Genomic DNA, 27,355 nt, shown 5'->3' on the forward strand with positions numbered 1-27,355 from the left:
CAAAATAATATTGTCTGCAAATAGTCAACTTTTCTTGATTACCATAACAATTGTGTCCTTGAATTTCTGAGTCCCTTGTTTTTCTCTGCCAGTGACTATAAATATAAAGCAAATATACCCCTGCCTGGTTCCACTGTTTAGACACAAAGTATCATGGAGGAACCCTCCCACTTTAATTCTTGCTTTGTATCCCTCATATAGCCTCCAAATTAACCTTGTTATTAGATGAGGGAGTGCAGATGCTTCCATTGCCCTACTCTCAAAATCCCAGCACACTCTGTTGAATGTTTCTCTGCATTAAGACTTACCAACAACAGTGGTAATTTCTTGCATTCTTCTTCTGTCTGGATCATCATTGCTCTATTAATGTTAAATGTTTGCCTCCTGTCCACAAAATGACACTGATTCATATTTATCAATTTTGGCAACACCTTTGCCATTTTTTTAGATATTATATACATAAATGGTTTACTATAAGAACATTGAAACGACCGGCACATGGCCGAAAGGCAGTTTCCCAGGTAGGCAGAATGTCGAACCAAAATCGATCGAGTTACAGTACAGCGAACGGGTAGTGTAGGTCGATAATTTTGATTCGACATTGTGCAGGGAGGTCGCGCTTCAGTGAGGAACAAGGAATTAGCCCATTTCCTCACTGTAGTGCAATCTCGGAGTTGGTATATTTAATGTGCGGGGGGTGCAAGGGGGCATAGCCCCCCTGCAAAATACTAGAAGTACTGTACCATTGACTATAGAGTTCAACGGGACGTTAATGTGTATAGCAGGAAGTGAGTGACGTCACCTCCTGCTGTGTTGAATACATCGAACCATGGTGGTCAATGTATTCAGTTTCGCTTTGGGTTTACTTTCGAAATTTCGGATTCCGCATTTCAAGTCACCCTTTGTCATTGGTCAACCGAAGCTGATTCGAACTTTCAGTAGTAAACCACATAAACACTTTCTAATCATACTTTAAAATTCAAATGCGTCTATGTGAGACTGGGTGTTACCATCTTTAGGTATTACAGCCACTACAGCTTTTTTTCACAATGTTGGTGCTTCCCCTTCTTTTAAAATAATATTAAACAAAACCTTCCAGATATTTATCACTTTCGTCTGTCCACATGAATACCATCTGTTCCTGGAGCCTTTCCTGCAGATTGATTATTGTATGCATCACCATGTGTATCTCATATCTTCTTTTTTTAGTTGTTGATTGTTGAGCCTCCTCTTCCCTAATCCTTGGCATACTTAAGTCTTCCATAAAAAATTCCATTTGTGCTCTTATTTGATTTCCACATTTCTCTGCTTTATACAGAATTACATAAAATTTCTACAGGATCTCTAATACATCGACAGGATTTCTCATTACTTTTCTTGTTATAAGCTCATTTAGTTTGGCAACAACACTTCCTCCTTTCTGCTGCCTAAGTTGTACTCAAGAGTTATTATCAAGAAAGAAAAAAAAAAATGTTGATCAACAGCAATCTTTCTAAACTCATGTATATCATTCAGATACTCCCTTATTTTCTGTTTAGCAATCTGCAGTTGTGCCTGTTCTGTGCTATTCCCCTTATTCTGCAGCACCTTAACCTTTTTCAGCCCCTCTAAATAATTCCTGTTACTTCTTAACTGTATTTCCTTTTCTTTTATTTCTACCCAAATTTTAAATGCCACTTTCATTTTATTCCACTCACTAGCTATAGCTTCTGAAGAAATTTCTGTCTTCCCTAATAACTCTCAAAAAATTTCCAATACCCATTCCTTAAATTCCTCTTTTTAATAGGTATGCAATTAAGCACCAGTGTCTCATTTTTCATTTCATTATCCTGCATTTTTATCTTAGTTGTTATTAGCGCATGATCTGAAGAAGTTATTGGACATCTGTCAAAGCTTTCAATTACATGCACATGTTCCTCTCAAATTAGTTTCTGTCTAGTCTAGCCCAATTATTGTATCTTCGGGTATAATATGTAAATTGTCTCCACGTTCCTACTACTGAATTCACTTCTTCCTTACAATTTTTTTTCATAAAAGTCTTAAGAAAGCTACCCTCTTTTGTTATATTTTCCCTTCTAGATTCATCCTTACTGTTGCAAATCAAGTTCCAGTTCCCACCTATAAGGAATAATCCTTGCTGAAAGCTGATTATTTCTCAAAAAAAAAAATCTTAAGGTCCATAATAGCAGTTTTAGAGGGAATATAAATACATGCCAGCATACTCCTCCTCCCTTGCCAGTGGGTTCTTACTACCACAGATTTACCATTATTATCATTTTCCCTCTTCTGTCACTATTGACGCTTCTCTAGGAATTAGTATAATTCGTCCCCTTTTCCTTTGTCCCTAATATTCTGCTGAATATCCATCCTGAAGTCCTTTCTTTATCAAATTCACATGCTCATTTCTTTCATCTGTTTTCTGCAGCATTGCTGTTTGCACTCTGCATTTCTTAATATAATTCAGTACTCTTACCATTTTGTATATAAACAAAGGCCATTTAAGTAGAACATAATATTGATAGTGTAACCATTATGATATGAAGTTATTATTATTTTATGACAACTTTTCTAAAATATCTATTACCAACCTTTGCGTTTCATGTACCTACTAATGTTTGGCAGGTTAATCTTTTAAACAGTTGTTTTTTGTCATCTCCATTGAACCTTTGTCACATTTTTCAAGACTTTTTTAAATGAAAACCCTCAAACAAAATAACTAACACACTTCCAGAATGCCCCATAACATATTAACTTAAATCAAACACACAAACTATGTACATCTTCAGGTAATGAAGTTTAACTCTCATGATAGTAACAATTGTCCCAAATTGACAGCTGCACCCACAGGCATTACCAAATCTAAAATTAAGGTTATCCATACTAAAGCTCATGTTAAAGCCTGTGATCCCACTTACAGCAATTGCTTTCTTTTCTTTTTTTATCTCTATTTCCCTGCCAGATGTGAATAGGTTGTATTCTTTCAGAAAATGTTAACCTTTAGCCTTAAGAAAAAGGGTACTGGCTGCATTTAAATAAAGTCACATTATACATAGGTTCATAGTTCATAGTTCAGTACTAAGCTAACTGCCCTTGCAAGCCATTTTAAGCCTAGCCAGTTATCCCTTGTGAGACTCAAACCCCGCACCTTGTGTTTGTAAGGGAAACACCTTAACCATTAGGCCATCCTCCCAACCCCTTTAACCTATATGGTTTTACCCAAACCATTACACCCCCTACAAGGACCAAAAAACTTTATGGCAAGGAAAGCACCTTAGATTGGATTCTCATAGTCACCACCAAACTTACAAAGTAGGAACCCTCCCGAAGATATAAGTGACCATTCACTGACCTTCATAGTCAGATGTAAGAGTGACATTCCAAACGCAACGACCTATAGGACAGTAAGGACCAACAAGAATTATAACCCTGACAGCTTACAAAATGAATTTATGGCATGTGATTGGTCATCCCTGAAAAAAACTACATCTAGAGGAAGCAGTAAAATACTTTAATTCAAAATTCCTAACTATTTTGGACTACCACATCCCAACATGTACAATTAGAGCCAGGACTAAACCAGCCCCATGGCTCTCAAAAACTACCACACAAAAAAATCCTCCTTAGAAACAAACTATGGGCAAACTGGCATTCTACTAAAAACCCTGTAGATCAATTAAAATTTAGACAGCTTAGAAATTAAACAAAAAAGCCATATTGTTAGACAAAAGGAATTTTTACTTTGTGCTCCAACAAACCCACCAAAATAAATCACAAAAATTCTGGTTAGGCATTAATAAACTCTTACACCCAGGTCATTCAGTCACACCCATCCCTTTAGGCTGTGATCACAATAATCCCAAGCAAATAGCCAGTACTGTTAACACTTTTTTCACAGAGACCATTCAGTCTCTTGCCAATCAGCTATGCCCTGATACATCATCATCAACCACCTCCATCACTAATGCACCCCCATCATTTCACTTTCAACCTGTTCCTACATCCCTTGTCTGCACCCTTTTACATAGCTTAAACCTACCACCCTCTCTGCAGACCTATTGCCCACAGAATACCTGCAAAAAGCTGCAAAAGCCATAGCCTTTCCAATTTCCATCCTGATTAATAGAACTATTACTGAAGGAACTATCCCATTACTCTGGAAAATTTCACACATTATCCCCTTGCATAAGGGTGGTAACTCCAACAAGTTATCAAATTATAGACCTATAGCCATATTATCCCCACTGGCAAAGATCATGGAGAAATGCATTCATAAGTAGCTGTTAAACCACCTAATAGAAAACAACTTACTAGCCAACTGCCAACATGGTTGTAGACCATTTCATAGCACCACCTCTGCTCTTTTATCTTTCACAGACTGTATTAATAAGAATCGCAACAATGACACTTTATCCTCAGCCCTCTTTATTGATCTTTCGAAAGCCTTCAATATGGTTAACCACCACTTACTCATTAATATACTCAAAAATGTGTCTCTAGACACACTGGCTATTCAGTGGTTCCAATCATACTTAGACAACAGGCAGCAAGCTGTCCTATGGGAGAACAACTTATCCCCCCACCTCCCAGTTGCCCTTGGTGTCCCTCAAGGCTCCATATTAGACCCTCTCCTATCCTCTATTTTTATAAAGGATCTATATTCTGTTATACCTCAAGCTACTTGTATCCAGTACGTGGATGATTCCATGTTAATATGCTCTGCCACCTCACCACCTGTCCTACAGTCCATAACCCAAAATGTGTTTAATACAGTCTAGAAATGGCTTCTAAATCAATGCTTCATTCTGAATCCAAAAAAAAAAAAAAACTGTTACTATTTACTCCCACCTGTAGGGACTCCCCACTTAATTTTATTGTCACATCTAGCAATGGCACTATTATATCTCCTGATTGTACTACTAAACTTCTTGGGGTTCTAATTGACAACAACCTTACCTTTGATTCCCATATTGATAGTAATATAAAAAAACAGTCAACAAAAAGTTAGGATCCCTATACAGGATTAAATCCTTTTTGACTCCATTAGCCAGGACCACCATTGCCTGTACCCACTTAATCTCTACCCTTCTCTATGCCTCGTCTATATATATGAAACTATGTAAAAACAACATCAACAAGCTAGCAATCTCCTACAGTAATATTGCCAGATTTGCAACTGGGTCTGCCTTCAGAGCCCATCATTGTGATAATCTTAAACAGCTAAGATGGCTAGAACTGCCAAATATAATATTATTTAACCAGTTAACAGTTGCCCACAAGATCCTGTACCAACCTAACACATCAATACTTACTAACCTAATCACCCCATATAACAACATCAAGACCCTACACTCATCAAATAAACTACTTGTACAAATAGGTAAAGCTAACAATTTGGCTGGTGACTCCTTGTTCACCAATACAGTGGGCAAAACCTGGAACTCCCTCCCAAAAGACTTAACCACCATTACCTCTACAACATTATTTAAAAGCAAATTGAAGCCATACCTTAAATCACAGTGGCTATGCCCTTGTTCTAACCCTGACTAACTACCTTTATTTTCCCAAAGTACTTATCACCATACCTGTATAAATTAGTTACTTTTCTGTTGACTACTAAGAGAGTGTATAAGCTACCTACTTTTTCTGTTAACTACAAAGAGAGTATTCTCTTATATTAAATTTTTATTAGCGAAATACTTGAATGGCTAATCATCGCTGAAATATACTATGATTCTGTTTACAGAAATGCAACAAAATGTAAAGAATGGGATGATTATCTTTATTTGTAAATGTCACATGTTATAAATGATAGTGTGTTTTTTGTTTGTTAGAGCTTTTCTCCCCAGGCCTCCACTGAAAATGGACATATATCCAGTTGGACTAGCCTGGTCAACAAATGTAAAATAAATAAAAATATACACTGTTTTAGTACATGCATTGAAGTATTTAACCTACCTAGGAAGCTACTATCTGTTATTCACTTCCAATAATTTCAAACTTTGTTAATTTATTTATTTTTGTGAGCTGCTTACTTGTGTACTTTTTAATTTTATATTTCGCTCAGCAAAGAATGTTTGCAACTCTCAAGATTTATTGCCTGCACCTGTAATCAGCTTGTCTCCATGGAAACATAAGAACAGAATGTACAACTGCCCTCAACATCAACTTCATTTATTTGGTAAAAGAAAGAGAATGCGCTTACCATGTTTTCTTATTTTTCAAACCCATATGCATACACACAAAAATGTTTTTAGATTACGGGCATTAATCCAGGCATTCACATATATACATTATCATGTCTATATTTCTTAAACTAAAAACTACTTGTTTATTTCCGCTATCTTTGTCACATACCACAGCCACTGAAAAGACTCACCCATATCCCCTCATTTAGATACTCCTGATTGCATAATATGCACATCAGCTTTACCATATAACAGGCAATTTATTTCATGAAATGCTTTATACAAATAATGTCAAGAAAATTAATTGTTTTGCTTAGTTACTTTTGTTTTTAAGTGTCCTTCTAAACATTAATGACATGAGGTAGGGTATCTCCTTTTCAGTCCACCCACAAAGTCAGCAAAAGTCCAGTCTTTCTTGGGCACATTTTTATTGTAAAGACATGTTTCACAGATGTGACTGCTTTATAATCTCACATTTACTCACTAATTTCAGTGTTGCTTATCTTCTTTCTGTTCATTTCCATCTCCTAACACCAGACTCTGGTTCAAGTCCAAGGTACTCTTGGTTGTTCTAGTTAACTTCTGTGCTTTTTTTCTGTCGCTCAAACATTTTCTTTTGGAACATTGGAAAATGATTCATTGGCAAGTCTCTCTCTCTGAGTTTTATTGCCAGAAGAATTAGAAGCAGAACACTCTTCTGTTTGATGGCTCACTTTTTGTTGGACAAACTTTTTTATTTCCTTCTTAGCCTGTTCTGCAAAAAAAGTGTCTTTGATCCTCCAGAAATTTTTTTTCTGAAGACAGCTGGATTCAGCAACTTGAATCTCACACTTGCTCTTGACATTCCCTGATTGCTGGGATAAATTTGCTTCTCTTCAGTCTGGTGTACAGTGCGTAATCTTTTCACACACTCTACTATCTCCAATTTTTAATACTTTACCCTTATATCACAGTTTTGCGAAGATCAACTCTTTTTGCTGGTATGATTGCATCTTTACTAATGCAGGTCTTGGCTGCTTTCTCATGGCCAGGTTTGGAGCATACACTCGATGTGTCCTTTCAGTTAACAAATCCTGCTGGGGAATACCAGTCCAGTTGTATATCTGTGCGTTCATAAAGTTAACACAGTCTGTTCCTTCCAGTTTATTTGCTACAACAGAAAATCTCACACTTTTTCTAAGTGCTCTGTCCTGTAACTATATCTTTTTTAAAACAGTCTGCTTAAGAAGTCTCATAGTCAGACATCCTTTTCTTCATTTCAACCTCTGATTTTTGCAGTTTTATCCATTCATTTGAATAGCTGCTTAAAGCTTCTTCCATTTTTCATTCAATGTTTCATTTATTTTAATCGGTTCTGTGTTCATTTATTTTTCTTCTAAATTACTGGAAGCCATCTCTTGTACCATAGCTGGAATTTAAACTGTTTTGTTTTTCTGAACAGCTGCAGGATTTTTCTCATCACCTTTTCTAGTTGATTTTCTTTCAGGGTCTTTAAGTCTCTTCTATGCTGGCATTCAGGCAGTGTACTTACTAGTCAGTAACTGAATGTTACTAAGGTTTGCAGAATTACTAGACCCTATCTGTCATTTGATTTTTTCACACTGGGATAGCTGAAATTAGGTTGTTGATCAGTGTGCAGCCATCTTGGAAGTCACAGGCAGGAACCAGTCTTAATCCTAGCACTCATTCCAGCATATACATTATTGATCATAGATACAAGACTCTGTAGCAACCCAACAGCTGTTAAGACTTTGTACATAGAGACAACTGACTCTACCAATAGCCTTCTTGTCATCAAAGGTGATCAATACTAGTGGATTTGATTGTAAGTTAGCATCCTCTATGAGCAGGCCAGCCTTGACAATATTATCAAAGGTGGATCTTCCTTTTACAAACCTCGTCTGATCAACATGTATTAAACTAAGGATCAACATACTCAGTCTCTTGGCCTTAAGGCTTGCAGAAACCTTTTAACCATGTTTTAAAACTAATACAGAGCAGTAGGATGATGCACTGGTAGGATCCTTAGCAGGCTTTAAAATTACTGATATTGCTGCCTGCCTCCAGGTGTCTGGAATCTGTCATCCTGACAAAACATAATTAAACAGCTTTACCCAAAAGGGGGAAAAACTCCTTTGCCTTTAGGTACATTTCAGTAGGAATATGTCAGCTCCATGTGCCGTTCCTAAAGAAGCCTGTTGTAGTACCAAATCTAACTCAACCCTAGTCATGGGAGCCGTCAACTGCTCTGTTTGGGGCCCTACCAAATTTAGAACAACCATGTCTCGCATAAACCCCTCAAAAGCTTCCTTAGAAAACAAATTTATATTCCTGTTAGAGTTCCTTATAGAACTGAACAAAACCATCTAGAATCTGACCAGATGAGGACATCACATGCCCTGTAGTCAGGTGATGTAGCTTAGTAACTATCCTGCCAATAATTTGAGCTCTTAACCTCAAAGCTAAGTGCTTCACATTCTGGGAAGAATTCTCAAAAGTATCTAATTTTCAGTGTTTTTAACCTATCGTCTGTGTTGTGGTCAGTATTGGCCTGAATCTTTTCTCTTAATGTCACAGCTCTACCTTCCAATGCTCCTTTTTCTTTAACAAGTTCACTCTAAATTTCTAACAGTTCCCCTTGACAAAGTTGCAACTTCCCACTGATTTTTTCCAGCTTATCCTTAATATAATGCCAACACAATGAGAAAAGACTTTTGTTTTATTAAATCCCAAAAATCCACTACTTCAGTATTCTTGGTAAATATTCTTTCCTCAAACATCCAGCTGGTCTAAGAAATGGGTGCCCTTACGGAAATATGAATTCACTCTCATAGGTCTATCATAATACTCCTGATCTTACTTCAGTTCAGTCATTAAAAGAGAGTGATGAGAAAACACTACTTGAAAATACTTCAAACCCATCAGTAAGTAACTGTATTCATTACTTGTTAATATTTTATCATTTTGTATAAGGTCCTGACAAGATGTAGTAGTATAAATAATACTTTAATACAAAAATACTTTAATACAAAAACAAAAAATGGTTAAGCACTTTCGTTCCCAAAAGGAACTTCTTCACAACCATTTTACATAATAAAACCACTTGATAACAAACTTTTTACTGGAGGTGTCAAAACGCTTCTGTTAAGATAAGTAGGAGGGATGAGCCATGCTGCATACAGCAATGAAAGAGTGGATGGGAGTATCATAATAGACTACTGCCATATGTCTCATCCTCTGTCTGGCCCCCACCCCTCAGATTCATTTAAGCACAGCTATGAATTCATATTCATAAGCCAAAGAACCATGGCTTGTTGTAGTGTCTTTTCCCACCACCCTGTCAGGGGGTGCTTTCATCATATCAATCTACAGACAATACTGAACCCTTTTATTGTAGGATAATAATCTTATCATATGCCATCTTCTTCTTAGAAAAAAAAATAAACTGTCTGCAAAGCCATTATTTAGTCAGTATAAATTAGTCTTAAATTCTGAGTCATCCTCTTATTGAAACCCATGGTTAGGGCAGCAACTAAATATGTTATGGTCACCAGTAGTCTGTAAACAGCCATAAAATGAAATCCAAACTTATCTATTCTCAAGTGGTTAAGCTAAATAAGATATGGGCACTTCAGAGCATCAAACCAGAGGAAACTGTTCTTTGCCCATCATATGGTTCCTTGCTCTGTAGAAGAATCAGTTGAACTACCTCTTGACATCTGACGACCCCCTCCCCCACAAACATTCTGCCATTGGAAAGGACTGCTTCATTTCCTGTTGGGCATCTTCTAGGTTCGTAAATGTGACTGGGCTGCCCACAAGAAAGATACTAATCTGGGCTGGGTATAGTAACTTAAAGCACCATTTTGCTTGTCTGCAGAATCTGATTGTAGGTTGAAAAGCAGCCATCATTTATCAGGTGTTTGCTGAGCTGTCGTAGGCACAGTACACATAAGCATTCCCCACCTTAACCATCTTCCCCGGAGTCTACAAAAGTGACACTAGCGTATTTTTAAGGCAGACTCCATATGGACTAAAATTGATCTAGGCATCCTGGATTGCAAATGTTGGAGAATAAATATCTAATGAGCTCTCTTTATTCTAACCTCTTCCTTTGTCACACACCAATCCATACAGTTCGCTGTTGCATCAGATAATGTAAGCATTTGGTACCCTCTTCCCTCTCTGGTACACCGGTAAATCTAAGACTTTTTTTGCACCTTCCTTTATGTTCTAGATTGACAAGTTTTGCTTCCACCTGTTCCAGTCATGTTTCTGTTGATCCCAGTCTCTGCTTAACATCCCCATCTCTGAGCTCACTGTCACTAGTTGATCTGAATAGGATGAAAGCTTCAGTTCTATATTGGAAAGCTTCCCATTCACTTTTTCCATGTACGAAGTAAAATTTCGCATTCATCTTCTGCAGTTCTGCCATAATTTGGGAAAGACTGAGTGCAGATGCTTAAGATTCCAGTTCAGTCATTGCAGTTTTCCAGTCAGATTCCTCCTTTGAGAAGGTCATTCCTCACAACTGCCCCTCAACAGTGGAAATCAATATTACAGTGCTGCTTGTCTTTCTTTCTTTCTTTTTCCAGGTTTTCTAGTCATGGGTCCAGCATGGTTCTACAAAGACAGGATTCTGCTCATGTTACATCAGCACTGCTGCACCATAAGTTATTCTCTGCCTTTGTTAACTAATTGAGAGTTGAGGAGCCGGAGATCAGAACTGCTACTTGGCCTCCATCTGAACCAGAAGTCTAGGTCGTATTATTTTAATAAACTTAGATAGTGGGAAATTATCCCTTTAAATTAAAATAAACTACTTTTTATTCATTTTTGACTGGCAACAGAAAACATATCCAACAGAATACAAAATAAAAATAATCAATTAAAAAAAGCACAGATCCCACTTTATAAGCAAAATGATGTCCTCTAGAGTAGCAATTACAAAGACATAATGGACCTTCCTTGGGTAGAGAGGTCATCTGTCTGTATCAGCATCCCAACACTCCTAAGAGATCTATTTCCCTGTAGTCTCTACACTAATGGATATCATTGCTTACTTTGACAATTTTGTATTTCAAATTGTAGACAAACACTACCTTAATTTCACTGTTAGAGAGGGTCATTTGACCCTGCTGATCTAAAAAGCATCTGAATTTATTTGGATTTCTGTCTCTTGACTGTGATTGGGCTTAACTTCTCATAAATTACAGAAACTCAGTTTTGATCCCTTGTTGATCATCTGTAACCTCACCATCTTTGGATTTTAAAAATGGTGTATCCCTCTTTCAGCCTGCAGACTGGTAAGCACTGGGGCCTGTCACCCTAAGCCCAATTCTTTGAGGGCTCCATAGAGTATTACTTTGCTCATGCTTTGCTAGTGTATACCTATGCCTCCATTCCCACTTATTTATTCCTTGAAGTGGCATTATGCAAGTCTCATTTTCCTGCATCGCCTACTGTATCATAACATGTCCTGCATTTTTATTATAGCTGTTGTTGCCTTATATTAGGCTCATATGCCCAGCTCAAAGAGTATCAATATGTAAATATTAGCATGAAGCCTAGGGGACCGGTAACAGAGATGTATTCTACCACTTCTGTAGTATAGATCAGTGCCTGGTTATTTTTAAATAAGTCTGAAGTGGCTTTCCATTTCTGACATTTCATCTCAGTGTAGTTGGTTGACTGTTTCTATGCGGTCAGACAAAGCACATAGCTTAGTATTAGTCCTTTGTATCATTGAGAGGAGGTTAGTAGAGTTTATCCAATGCTGTCTTCCTTTGTGAAGGGTGTAACAGAAGAATGAGAAAGTATAGTTCATCACTATACTTTGTAAGGTCCATATAACGCAGTAAGGTGCAAGTATGCAAGACATTCTATACTTTACCATGCCTTTTAGTGAAGGATATGAATCTGTCCCTGAAAACATTCAGATCACCCTGCTAGTATTCGGGTAGCTGGTACCTTTAATAACTGTAAATTTAGGAAAAATGTGAAAGAGGTAGGTTGGCTCTTTTAGAGCCATAACATTGTCCGTATCATCTGGTCCAATAGTGCAGTTGCCTTCTCTCCCATTTTGCTGAGGACAGTCCTGATTTTCAGCAATTGTCCTATCTCCTACAACAACTACACACGGGACACTAAATATCCCAGTGTTATAATTTTCTTTTTTTTTTTTTTGAAGTAATTCCATGCTGTTTGAATCACTGTGAAGTAGCCATAGAAGTTTCTTGACTGTTTTGTGAAGAGCACACGTCTTATGGCTGGTGGTACATCTTTTGGTGAGTGGTATGGTCATACCACATGCCAAAAAGCTACACGTTAGGATTGAAGGCATTTTTGTTTGTTTGTTTAGGAAGGAGCCATAGGGGTCACTTTTTTGTTTTGGTAATTTTCTCCAAGTCATTGAAGCAAAACCATGTATGAGAGAGCAGCAATAACATAAATGAACTTTTAGGAAAAAATGTGACAGAAAAAAAGAAATAAAAAAAAACATTGCATCTAGCAGGTTCAGGTGTAATATTTGTTTCTGAAGCTGCTGGAGCAACTGAGGAACCTATTTGATGCAGTGCTTACACTCAAGTCAGAGCAATTTAGGAAGTTTCATTGTGACACATAGATGAGGATGTTTCTTGACCGTCTGCCCCCTGGTTTTGTTAAAGGTTTAATCTAAGGGTATATTCCAATGGTTGAGTATATTTTTGATAGCCTTGGTTTGAAGGGTGTATTCCCTCTGTATATAAGAAGTCTGATATTATTCCTTACCGAAACTTGCAAGTTAATACTACTTGAAGATAAATCATCTGTAAAATTCATGACGAAAAATATGCAAACATCAATATGTCAAACCATAGAATACATCATAGAATAGCTACTTCAGTGCCATCTCTATTGGCACAGAGGGATAAACCTTAACTGACAACCCAGGTGACATCAGTTTGATTAGTATCTAGAGTGCTTCTTGGAACTGTAATGGGGTTGATAGGCATGATGTGCTTGAGTGGAGCTAAAAGACCAGTGCCACAGTCCATTGGAAGAGTAGTGGCAATGCAGTTTGGTTACCAACCCACTGTGCAAAACCCATTGCTGCAGTGCACTGGGGCATGCACTTACATATGGAAAACATGTTACCTGCTGTAGTGACTCAGGAAACATGCCTTCTTTGGCAGAATGCTGCCTAGGACACACAATACTCCTTATGGTGCTTGAATGATAGCTGTCCTGAGAATTGCTCTCACTGTGGTGTTGGGGAAACAAATGAGCAGTGGCAGCAGCTTGATAACTCTCAAGCATAGGGGCCATAAAAAGCATTAAAAGAAGAAGAGCTACTAGATTTACAGTAAAGTATATACAACACTTTTTTTATCAAGGTGTGGGTAGATTTTGCTTGAAGTTATGAGAAAATCCTTTTGCTCTGAACTTACACAGACCAGTTAAGTGTAGTAGCAGTGAAGAACATGCGTCTTTTACTTTCTGGAGGTGTTGAGATCACATAGGATGTAGATGCTCCTGGGATAAAATACTAAAGCTCACTATCCCTTGCTGGGTTTGTATTGCAGAGAAATGAAACCCTGACTGCAGCCCTGTTGACCTGAGCTTGAAAAGCCACCTCAGTGCTGGAAGAGTTATCTGAGGAAGCATAGCAGTGAGTGGCTATAGGTTACTCTTCCTGTTTGAAGAGGAAGGAGTCAGTGATTTGCTCTGCCACTCCCATCTGATGGAGACCAGGTTGGGTAGCAGCAGGAAAGCAAGGCAAGCCCAGACCTGCCAAACATTAAACTGTACTATAGCCGTAAATTCACTGCACTGTGATAGTGCACACATGGCACTTATGTGCTTGTGCACGCACCCATGCAAACATGCACACCACTGACTCATGCTGTACAGAAACACTCACCTCTCCTGAGGGGAGGGTTTAGGCCTTAAACTACCTAGCCTACTTGATTAAAGAATTGTGTTTACATTAAGAAAACTGTGTCTGCAGTTCTAGTGGCAGAAGAAAGGTAGTCTGATCTGTCTGAGTTGTGAGACTCACAGGTAGGCTTTTGTGAGAATTATTTGTTGTAGCTAGTTTGATTTGTTTCTGATACCTTTTCACTTGTGGCTAACTAAAGTGTGTTTTCACATTAAGAAGACTGGGACTGTATTTCTAGTGGGAGTAGAAAAGTAGTCTGGTCTGTCTCAGTTGGAAAATGCACAAGGAGATAAAGTGAGATTGTTTAATCAGCCAGAGGGCCTTTTAGAGACTTAGTTGTTTGGTGTTAATCTGTGGTTGAAAGCTGCTTTTGCTGTGCTTTTACATTAAGAAGTTCCAAGATTCCCCCGTTTTGTTGCAGTCTGGTCTCTCTGAGTTAGGAAGTACTCCAAGGAGCTCAAAGCATATTCATTTATTGGCCAGAGGGCAAAGCAGTTAGTTTTCAGCTTTTTTCTGTCTGCTATAAATTAGTCATGTTTGTGTATGTGAAGCTGTTTACCATGCAATGGTAGTTAGCATTACCCAGTATAGTAGGAAACGTATAAAACTAGTACTTGGGACTTTAACCAGTAACACAGGAAAGATTTAGAGCAGTGGTGCACAACGTCCAGCTGGGGGCCAAATCTGGCCCTCCACGCAATGCCATCCGGCCCCCAGAGAGTAACCAAAAAATTTTAAAAAGTGAAAAAATACTATGCCTTACTCCAGTCATACAAACTTTCCAGCACATGCTTACTTACCTAATTGACTGCAGTTGCGCACACCTCTAATTTTAGTCGCAGAAGTAAGTATTCTTTCTTGTTTATAACTTAATAGTCTGTAAGCAGTAGTAACTTTCTTCAAGAGTTTGTAATAAGTCATGGCTGCAAGCCAGAATGAAGTTAAATGCAAAGTTGATGTAGAAAACAGGCGATTTCATGACTGCTGTCTTAAGTAAAAATGCCAGTCACCTGTACCTACTGTTAACTCGTAACGACTTACTACTATGTTTTGAGGTGGCTGCAGATACATTAAGACTTTGTGTAGTGGCCCTCCCCACAAAAAGGTTGTGCACCACTGATTTAGACCAACAGCAGCACTGACAGGAGCTAAAGGTGGAGGTGTCTCAGTCTGTTTTAGCAACAAATACAACTCAAGTTTGGTTGAACAGAATGATGCCGTGGAGTTCATCCTTGACCAAGTCTGCATAGACAAGGTTCTTTACCATGTCCTGGGCAGCTACAGGTCACCCTGTATGACCCACGTAGCTCAAAACTCTTACCTAGACTTACTAGAGGTACTCATCACACAACCAAATACCCTGTTCATTGGTAATTTTAACATCCTCTGTATAGACTGTAAAACATGCACTGTGTTTAACTCACAGGCACAATTTTTCCTGGACTTAATCAACACATGTATCCTGGACCAGATAGAGTGCATTCCAACCAGAACATCAAACATATTGGACCTAGTACTCAACCACATAGCAGAGCATTTCATCCCCCCACCCACCCATGTTATTTTTTTATTGGTGAGTTCTAACCACAAAGCTGTCTCCCACAAAATAAAAATCAACTTGGAAAACCCAACTAAACCAGTAACAGTTAGAAGCTATTCTGAAGCAAACTATATCCTATTAAGCGACAGTTTGTCAAACTTCATGGCTCCCCCAAACCCTGAGAACACAGCTACCTATGCAGAATTATTTACAGAAACCATGTACAAACATGTAAATGGTTGCATTGAAAATGCTGTATCTACCAGAAGTAAGCCCAGATCTAAAACCAAAAACAAATCCCAGTGGCTGAATCCTTACCTTAACAGGGTACATAACAAAAGAAAAAAAAGTAATGGCCAGAATCAGAAAGAGCAACTTTTGTGGAGACAAGAACTCTCTGATGTAATTAAACTACAAACTAAGAGGTCAATTACAAGATCAAGATGGTGTTTCAGTCTAAAGACAGTCACAAGGCCTTCTTTAGCTGTATTAGGAACCTTAAATGTATTGATCAGCAGTGTACAGAACTGGTGTTAAATGGCACAGCCTTCAATGACCAGGGTAGCATAGCAAATTTACTGGCTAATAAATTTAGCTCTCATCCCCAGTACCTCTTGTGAAATCCCTACTAGCATATGCCCCCCCAAACTGTCAACAGGTCCTAGTGGAACTAGCTAAGGCCAAACACACTGCCCTAGTGGACCCCAACTTTATCCCCAGTTGCCTCCTAAATAGCAGAAAATATGACCTAGCAAGACAACTTGAGACACTCTTTATCTACAGCCTCAAAATAGGTGACATGTCAGGTGAATGGAGGGCCACAACTGTCATCCCTCTTCGTAATGGTGTACCATCAGTCAACTCCAAACTCATCAGTCTGACAAGTCTAATATGCAAAGCCATGGAACAAGTTATTATGGAAATGATAAACAAAGACTTTGGCAACCTACAGTCCCTGGATCCATCCCAGTTTGGCAGTGGTAAGAGTAGGTCTTGCCTGTTCAACCTGGTAGGCTTCTTCGAGAAGGTCACCAAGGTAGTGGATGAGAGTAAAACAGTGCATGCTGTTTACCTTGACCTGGCCAAGGCATTTGATGCAATACCCCACCCAAATATTGCTGACAAACTCTCAAAACTAGGCATAAATCCGTAGGTAACTCACTGGATTGCTGGCTGGCTCACAGACAAGACCCAAGAAGTTAGGATTGGTGATACCCCCTCTACCGCCAGGAGACCAGCCACCAGCAGAGTACTCCATTGCTCCATGTTGAGCCAGCTGTTGTTTGGTGTCTGCTTCTTGGAAGTCAAGGCTAATGTCAAAGGTCTCTGGCTCACCAAGTTCACAGGTGACTGTAAACTGGGAGCTCTCATAGATTTCCCCACTACTACAACATCCTACAAGAGGGTCTAACACAAATAAATGATTGGTGTCAAAGCCACGGATTAAAATTTAATATGAACAAATGCATTATAGTGCCCAACTCCATCGATCAAACACAACTAAGAGTTGAACAGATATGATTGGCAGTAGATTTTTACATGCCGAGTTGCCAGCTCTGATGCACAACCTTCAACGAAGGTACGCCCATTCACGCATGTCTCCACACAGAAGACGCTTTAGCTGAGAATCGAACAGGACAATGTCTTACTGTGAGGCGACAATGCTATCCCAGCACCATGATAAAATGTTTTATTATTAAAAAATGCAAGGCAAAAATGTCTCATGGGCGTGGGTATAATCTTTCTCTCAGTTGTTTAGAAGTACCTGTGGCAGAGCTTGTGAAAACCATGTATTTTTTTCAACATCTGTAAAACTTTTAATAATGTTTGAGTTTGGCTTAGGTTTAATCTGTTTTAGTTTAATTGCATTGCTTATGACATGTTTGGATGATATGCATTTATTTGTAACTTTCTTTTGGTGCTTACATGTCTAGATGAAAAAAAATGATTTGGGTTAAATCAAATTTCATTACTTAGTTGTGGAAACAGTCTAGATTGTTTTTCATGTTTTGTCTTGCTCATGCATACTAGAAAGAAATTGTCCCAAATAATGTTTGTAATTATGTAAACCAAAGGGAAATATTCCCTTTGTCTATGTTTATCTGCTACTTCTCACACCTAGGAAATAGAAAACAAGAGCCCCATTCTGCATGGTGCTCCCCCAACTGACCATCATAAATGACAAAGCAAAAGTGTTTTCTGGCAGTCCGATAATGCATGAGAAGTGAGGTAGTGTTTCACACAGTGCCAGGGGAAAAGTGTTGAAAGACAAGACATCATACAGTGGTAAGACATTACTGAAGGCTGTCTTCGTCCTGCTTTTTAATGAGGACCATAATGCTGTGTGATGATGTGAGATATTGCCAGCTATGCCAGGAGAAGTAGGGCAGTGGATGTGTAATATATGCCAGCATAGCTAGCTGGAGTTTTGTAAAGAATTGTATGTCATTTTTATGTCAAACTGACTTGTACAGGTGCTTTTGTGGAAGATGTATTAGTAAAGATGCTTGTGTTAAAATCGTACTAACAGTGGGTTCTGCTGGACAAAAAATAATTACACATGTATGTCAGACTGTATTCTAACTGTTGAAATGAATATATTATAACAGAGGATACTGGAAGAGAAGAGGTTAATCTCAGTCCAGCTAACTTTGAAAAATAGTCTGAAATTAAATTACCTGGTCTAGGCCATAAAGATAGTATCTTACAGTTCTGATTGCAGCCAGAGATGAAATGTCTATGAAAACCAGTACTAGGAATTCTACTCTATTATTCTTAGGTGTAAACTAATTGCTACCCTGGAAGGGTGGAAGTTTTGAAATGGTTTTATAGCTTCCAGATGCTGTAACACATTTCAGCAAAGCTCTGTGTGCATGTTTACACATATCTGCTAAATACTGGTTCAGTTTCTAGCAAAGGGAATAGTGCAGGAACCAAAGTCAGATGACCAGATATATGTGATGTCATTTTGTAATCCAGCACTGAAATTATGTTTTAATACTAGAGGAAACAGAAGTCTCCGGGCAGTCTGTTTTTGAAACCTTGCAAAGAAGGAAGACCACTCACCCACTTCATCTTGCCTTGCTTTAGTAAGTGACTAGGGAGTAGTAATTGCTTAGATCAGTCAGGAAAATATAGTGAGATTAGTTAAGTACTGTTTTTTCTGTAGCTGTATGAATCTGTCCATCTGTGTTATTTTAATATGTCCTGTGATTGAAACTCTGGTGTTTATTGTAAATAGATATTCAGTATCTTCATGTTCTTTTGTTTCTTATTAAATATATTTAAACTTTTCATTGTGGCTGGTCTTTTGGAAAATATTTTAACCTTTGAGAGTACTTATATTTATTTGGTAACACTGTAGCCATTCCCGAAAGCCTTGCTGCATTGGTCAAATGCCACCATTTGTGTAAAGATTCATTTTACTCAGCATAATTGGGTACCCTTGTAAGAGCCTTAGAGTAGTTGGCTGGTGGCAGTATAACTACCTTATAGTCTGGGCAAAGGTAGCAGAGAGCTAGTAAATTTGCGTCAGCTTTTCCCAGGTGTGTGTGGGGGTATGTGTGTTTCACTGAGAGGGTGGTTGAGGACTTGGCTTGGAACAGTCAGCTGAGGACACAGCTGTGCCAGTGGGGATATCTTACTGGGAGCCTGGAGAGAGCAAGGGAAACTCAGCCCCCAGACTGAGTGTGTTCCATGTGTACTCTTAAGGGAAGTTGTGCTTGGTGCAGAGAGCTGCACCTGGAAATAATGTGTGTATCCATTTTTATTCCAAGTGAACGCCTCCCGCTGATGTCAGTGGGGAGGATTGGGATTCCTTGATTACTGGCCCAGAGGAGGGATATCACATGCTGTATGTTGCTTCCGTCCTATTATAATACAGCAAAATATTTTTGTTAGAAATAGTCCCATTGTGTCTCCGCAGAATGTCATATCTCATAATTGTTTGGCCGAAATTCTACAAAACTGGCAGACTAAGTAAGTATGCCTTCAAGTCACACGTGCTAGGGGCTGTACAGTTTATGGACATTGCAACAGCACTTTTATTAGAGGAAAGCATCCTGCACAACCTTTATTGAAAATGTTGCCTCCCGCACCCCTTAGTTTATTATTCTTCCTCCAATTTCACTGCATCTGTAAGAAAGAGCAATCACTAACACGCTTGCAAAAAGCTGTTGCCCGTTTTCCCAGGGGTCTGTGAGCTCAGAAAACATAAAACATGATGCATTTCAAGCACAGACCTATCACTGCTATATGGAACAAGCATTGTTCTTAGATTAGCTTGCAGGTTCACATTTAAGGATTAGGAGGATTTTTTTTTTAGAATGCTTTTTATTGAAATTGGCTTTGTGGCTCTGTTTTGCTAATGACAGGCATATAATATTTTACTTAAACACTAAAAATAATGACAGAGGGACAATATTTTAGTCTTTAAGTAAAATATTGTCCCTCTGTCATTAGCAAGACAGCGGCAAAGAGCCAAACGGACACACACACACACACACACACACACACACACACACACACACACACACACACACTTTGTCTCTCTCTCTCCTCCCCGTACATCATTTCCTCCACAAACGCATGCACACACAGTGGCCTTAAACAAAAACAGTCTGTGATCGCGTCTCCCTACATTTCCTCCGCACACACACACACACACACACACACACACACACACACACACACTGGGTGAAGGGGTGGGGTGTGCTGTTGTACAGCTACTATGTAGTTTTGGTTAACTTGTCAAAAGCGAAAATAAAACGTGACATTGCTATTATCATACATTTTCTAAGTTTGAATGTACTTTGTCATCTAGAATTTAAGTGCTGATCTGCTATGATATTAACATGCTCTGTGACTTGCTTTGATGGTAAAAATATGCTTCAAAAATCTTGTTAGCTGTTAAGAAATATGTGCATGAGAATAGAAATTTCAAAGCAGCTAACTCAGTTCAGCATGTAGCTTATGGTAACAAAGCACATTTGTATATACCAATACATTTTTGTTTTGTACTGGAAAGCAGCTTTCCTGAGTACTTAAAATACATAAAGATTACATTCAAGGAACATGGGGAATTCAGTTTATTGCAACTGATTGCTTGTGATACTTCTCAGATCCTTGTGATATGTATAATCAGTTTTAGTAAGAAAGCGGATGCAAGGCTCCATTAAAACTAAGTTTGCCTGTTAGCCTTCTATAATAGTACTGCATTACTGAGAAGAAAACAGCAGTGCTGCTCGCCTATATGGAATAGCCATCAACAGATGTTGATTAAAGTCCTGACATTGCCATTTAATCAGGGTTGTCCAAGTGGATTGCATTAACAGGAGAGCAGTATAGGAAGTACCTTCTAATGAGACTGGTGATTCCACACAGTGGCAAGAAAGTACTCTGCCCACAGCACAGCTGTGATCTTAAGGCTTATAATTAATGTGAGCAGCAGAAATACATATAGAAAATAGTAGAGCTGTTTTGTTCAGTTTACATTCAACATAACTTAGCATTTTTGCCACATTTTAAAACATTTGCAGCCAGTGTTTTACTTAAAGATTAAAAAGTGCAAAATAAAAATATAAAAAAAGATTTCTTTAATAAAGAATGCTTTTTATTCGTTCGCTCTAAAAAGTAAAAAAATAAGGAAGAAGAGTGAAAACTTTACAAAAGGAACACAGACACGCTGATTTCAGAAAAGCAGTCGAGGTTGGTTTTGCTGGTTCTGGTAATAAGGTACCAGAAGTAGTAGCAGGAATCAGCAAAACCAACCTTGAATGATTTTCTGAAATCAGCTTGTCTGTGTTTCTTTTGGAAAGTTTTCACTCTTCTTTCTTATATTTTACGTTTAGAATGACTGAATAAAAAGCATTCTTTAGCAAAAAAAAAAAAAAAAATCTTTATTATGTTTTTATTCCTGCTTTTAACCTGGTTGATAGCAGATCAGGATGAGCATACAAGTAAGTTTTCTTCAAAGTTAAATCTCTATATAAAGATGTTAGTACATCTAAACAGAATTTGGGTGCAGCATCTGGACTTGGAGTTTTCCATTTAGGAGCCTTTCTTAATTTTGTTTTAATTCTGCTCAGTTTTTCAGTTATTCGTTTAGCATTTCTTATTGGTTATTTCACCAATTTCAACCATTCAGCAGCTTGGTTATGTTCTGCAGGTTCTTCATACATGTGTTTCCAGAATTTATTGATATCTTCAGTTTTGGTTGATGTTACTGATGCTGCTGTTCTCTTTCCTGATTCCCTAAAAATATTTTTGGGTCACGAGTGAGTTACACTCAACTACTTATGACACCCAATCTAGTCTCAAAAAAAAAGTCAGTCTAAAAAATATCCTTGTGCTATACATAGCAAGAAGAAGTATACAATACGCATACAACTCCTTACTACACATACACAAAGCTAACGATTCAGTAAGCAAAGCATTATATGGCAACCAAATCTCCAGAATATGAAATTCACTCTCCTAAACCTATGGCTTAATGAAAGCCCCCTCTCATTCAAAGCACAGCTCAAAATCTACCTCAGACTCATCACTGTGTTGTTCTAACACATTAGATAATCCCCTTACCCCCCTGCCTTTACTGTTTCTCTCTGATCTCATCGCCTGTCCTGGTAGGGTCTATATTATATCATTGAACGCTTAAAAAAGCGAACGCTGATTGATCAACCTAATTTAAGCGAAAGCTTACAATCTCAAACTGTCAGATCAGCGATTTTTTTCCCTGGGAAAAAAATCGCTGATCCAAAACACATACACACAACACAAGCACACCAAACAAACAGAAATCCACACACATACACCTAAAATCTGATACCTAACCCTATACTAAACTATGCACGCACCACTAACTACCCACTTACCTTAACCCAAACCCTAACCCTAAGGTCTGTCACTATCGCACACTGACCTCACCCGCTCCATAACCCTAACTCACTTAAATCCGCCCTAACCCTCATGTCCACTCAATCGCACACACACCTAACCCAAGCCCTAACCCTAACTCACCTAAATCACCCTAACACTCACATCCACACAATCGCACACTTACCTGAAACCGACCGGTAACTTTCCACCATAACACTGAAAATACCGAAGCAACAGAAACGGACAACCGAATTCTTTCCCTAGGAAAAAATTTGAGTTTCGGCTGCTTCGATATTTTGCAGTTTCGCGAAAATAAGTTTGATCAATCAGCATTCGCTTTTTTAAGCGTTCGAGGATATAATATAGACCCGTCCTGGCAAAAGGTAAGGAATGCTGCTGGGGGAATCAAGAGTCTCCTGTGTAAATAACTTGTACCTAATAAATATTTTCTAAATAAGTGTATCCAATAACATCTATTTCCTTACTCATTAACTCTAATTTTGCTGGAATTTGCTATGCCAACTTCCTAACACTCATACTTGCAACATCACTAGCATTCTTTAGAAAGCAATTTCACCTATATATTCTTCTTTTTTTACTCAATAGGTAAATACAACCTAATTGTACAAATTACTATCAATGAGTGCTGCAGATTTATGTAGTTGTTCTATGATTCTGTTTCACATATTGTTTTATGTTTCTGTTTCATGACTCTGTTTCATGTATGACTGTAACTATGGAGCTTTTCTCCCCTGGCGTCCACTGAAAAGGAGTTCCATGCCCATTTGGACATTCTTGGTTAAAAAGTGCAAATAAATAAATTAATCAAATATATAAGTAAATGTTAACTTGCAGTAAAATGGTTTCCACATCTTGCTTTCTTATGTAATGCTTTTAAAGTCCTGTTCTTTGCAGGACCAAGCGGAAATAAAATGTGTAGGTAAGATAACACTGATGTCCTCTTCCACACCTTGCATTGGCTAGAGCAGAAATGATGGGTCCGTCATCAAAAGGACCAGTGTGCCTCTGAGTACTGATTGGTTTCTGGCAATGGTGGGGAGGAAGGGTGTGTGCCACTTTTGTAGGGCACATTGTCCATGCATGTGTTTAAGGCATGCCTTTGGGATGGATGTGCAGCTGCATTGGAGTTAGAAACAGCACATGTTTAAAAGAAGGATACTAAGAAAGAACTTAGGACTTAAAACAAAGTAGGTGCCAAATTAAGAATTGGCACTGCAGCTGTTCCATGGATGTTCTGATTGCTAATTTGTGTGGACCATTGAATGACCTGTGTGTTTGTCACACTATTGAATGTCTGGGGGTTCAGGCGCTTAGGCAGCAAGACATTTCCCTGTGGTACATTTGACTGGGGACACATGGCTGAAGTGACATTCAGCTGGAGAGAAATATGGCTCTTTGCAAATTTCCTGTGGGCAAAGAGAAGCACACACTGCCATGCTCACAGCTTTATTATACAATTCCTCCTCTAAAACGTGCACGCTGATTGGCCATCCCAACCAGCGTGCCCGTTGTAAATCCCTCAATATACTAACGGAAAAAGGTCCGGTCGCCCGGACTTTTTCCGTTAGTATAAAACACTGTCTCGTTATGTTAAAAGAGTTTAACATAGTGACACAGGTTTAAAAAAAGCAACGCAGATCTCCTTTGCTTTTTTTAAAGCCGTCTCGCTATGTTAAACTCCTTTAACATAGCGACACAGTGTGTAAAAAGCAACGGAGATCTTGCCATCTCCGTTGCTTATTTTAAAGCTGTCTCGCTATGTTAAACCCATTTAACATAGCGAGACAATAGCAACGGAGATCTTGCATTCTCCGTTGCTTTTATACAACTCTGATGTACTGCGTAGGCATCGCGAGTACATCAGAACTACCGTGGAATACCAGACAGCTGCGGAAGGGCAGCAAAGAGGCATTATACAATGCCATTATTTAAGAAAAGTAATTATTTATTTTCTTAAATAATGTCATTGTATAATAACAATAACCCACTTCTTGGTGTGGGTAATGCGGGATTTAACCACGGTTGTCTTTGTTTGGTCCCTCAGGCTTCGGGACCAAACCACGCCAACCGTGGTTAAATCCGCATTACCAGCGTTATTGCTATAATAACCAAATGCATAGTGGCAGAAGAAATAATGAGTGTTGTGCTCAGTGTACAGTACATACTTATGTAACTACAACATGTAGAAGTGTGCTACAGCATGGAGAAAATCCTGTAGGCTACTGTAGTCACACTTATGCTCCAGTATGTGTTTTAGGTAATGTTCCCTAGACACTGTAAAGGGGGTAGTGGTCCACACACTCCAATTATAAAGGCACTGTCCATTGTGCACTGCATTTGTACTGCCACTGACATGCCGTCTGGCCAGCCATGTGCTCAGTGTACAGTACATACTTATGTAACTACAACATGTAGAAGTGTGCTACAGCATGGAGAAAATCCTGTAGGCTACTGTAGTCACACTTATGCTCCAGTATGTGTTTTAGGTAATGTTCCCTAGACACTGTAAAGGGGGTAGTGGTCCACACACTCCAATTATAAAGGCACTGTCCATTGTGCACTGCATTTGTACTGCCACTGACATGCCGTTCGGGCCAGCCAGCTGCTGATGCCTGCTATATTGCCTGCTGTCTCATGTTCCCTTGTGGGACATGGACATTGTTTTCCCCCTGTGCATTTGGTTATTGAAGTTGTGGGCATGGCAACATATTCTTCTCTTTGGCCACAGGGAATTTGCAAACAGCCATATTTCTCTGCAGCTGAATTGTCACTTCAGCCATGTGCCCCAGTCAAATGTACCACAGGGAAATGTCTTGCTGCCTAGGCGCCTGAACCCAATGTCTGGCCTATGTTATTCTTCAAATTAAGCTGTCACTGTTAACTTTTAGCATCTTATTTTCATCACTAAACAAGTTAATGCTAATAAATGCAGATTTAGTAAATGATAATTGCTTCACAAAACAAATGTCTCTCTAGTGATATGTTGTTAATGGAGTCCTCTGTTGTTTTCTAACATGGTTAACATAAAGGATGTACATAATCTTTTAGAATATTGATAAAAATGACATTAACATTAAATTAAAAGTGTAGAAAGTGAATCATGATAGAGAAACCCAAATGGGTTTCAGCACAAATCATACATATGTATATGTACGTCTACATAGTATCAGAAAAATATTTGATGTACACACAAAAATAGGCTATAGTTCTTATTGTTACTAGCAGTAAAAATGGTTTGAATTTTTTTTAAATCTCTATTTCTCAAAACCGACTCAGGTTATTCCGAAACTCTCTTAATTAGGATTACAGAAAAGCAGTGACATTTTAAAGTATCAAACTGTGGTGGTGGTGCTGCGATAGCGTCGTCGCCTCACAGTAAGACGTTATCCTGTTCGATTCTCAGCTAAAGCGTCTTCTGTGTGGAGACATGAGTGAATGGGCGGACCTTCGTTGAAGGTTGTGCATCAGGGCTGGCAACTTGGTACGTAAAAGTCTACTGCCAGTCATTAGCAGACCGGAATTCTGCTGTGGCGACCCCTAACCGGGAAAAAGCCGAAAGATACAACAAAATTACATCCTGTGAGATATTGATGTTATTTTCAGAATAACATAATATTTTTTGTGCATCTTTAGAAATGGTCATGTCATCCATTTAGGAAGTCTCTTTTAGTCACATATGTCATCACTTCAAGCTTATACGTTTAAATGTAATATATACAACCTAGAGCTGAAAAAGTGGTTCTGCCCTGTCAGAAGCAAAATATTTTTTGTGCTGGATGCATATCAGAGATTTAGGTAAATCAAGTTTGATGAGAAATGTTCCAAGCTGTGTACATGTCATCAGTTGTGGAAATATACTCTCAGTTTTGGCTTTTATCTGTACCTGAGGGTTTTCGGAACTCTTGCACAGGTAACCCGGGTATTTTATGGGGTGGTTAATGTAATTGATGGCACACTAGCATAGTGTGCAGTAGTTAACATTCTTGCCTCACATTTCTTGGCTTTTTGATTTGCTTCCCATTTGGGTGCCTTCTCTAAGGTGTGTCTTGTTCTTACTATATCTCCTTCCATTTTTACCTGGTGCACTGTGCTCCTTTCATGTCTCAGAGACATGGTGTTTGTTAAGTGAACTGGTGGTCATCTGCGTTACCCATATGTATGCATGCAGTGTGTAAGGAAATATGTGTGCATCCTGTTGTGGGCTGTCATCCCATCTAAGATTATCTCTCTGCCTTATGTTCACTTGTGTGCAGAGAGAGGCTACCACTTCTCCATGACACTGAAAAGGATGAAACAGGTGTCAAAGCAAGAATAAATGAATTTATACAACCTAGCCATTATGATCCAAATTAAGTACAATTCCGTACTGGCCATACTCTTTTTATAAAAATGTGCTAGTATGGAATGTAACATTAACAGTGCTACTGAAAATGCAAGAACATAAAAAAAGGTCAGCTGAAGAGTTCTCCAAAATAATCTATTATGATCTTTCCCTTCCAAAGTCATGGCTGAATTTTTAAGCATTTCTTCATTAAAGTTGCTGAAGCTAGTGTGGCACATCTGGCTGGTAATGACAGTAAAGAGCTGCAGCAGCTGCTCTTTAAAGATCTTGTTTTAATGATGTAATACAACATAGACAAATGTGCTCTTTTTAGCTTGGAGGAATAAAGCATGAAGTTTGGTTGGCTTTCCTGTTTTCAGGTGTAGAAGTATTAAAAGGTACAGAAGAACAGTGTTGAATTTTTCTGTCTGTTTTATCAATGCTGTTATTAGATATCAGCATGGTTTGCAAAATTGTTAAAATATCTAATG

General features: G+C 38.5%; 1 protein-coding gene across 1 annotated transcript in view; it reads left to right on the top strand.

Moving 5' to 3' along the window:
* LOC122794902 overlaps positions 1-27,355 on the top strand; it is a 2,498,277-nt gene that overhangs the window by 1,596,307 nt on the left and 874,615 nt on the right. The window lies entirely within an intron of this gene.

The sequence above is a fragment of the Protopterus annectens genome, chromosome 2.part1 (assembly GCF_019279795.1).
Source record: "Protopterus annectens isolate FY-2018-M chromosome 2.part1, PAN1.0, whole genome shotgun sequence".
Lineage (NCBI taxonomy): Eukaryota > Metazoa > Chordata > Ceratodontiformes > Protopteridae > Protopterus > Protopterus annectens.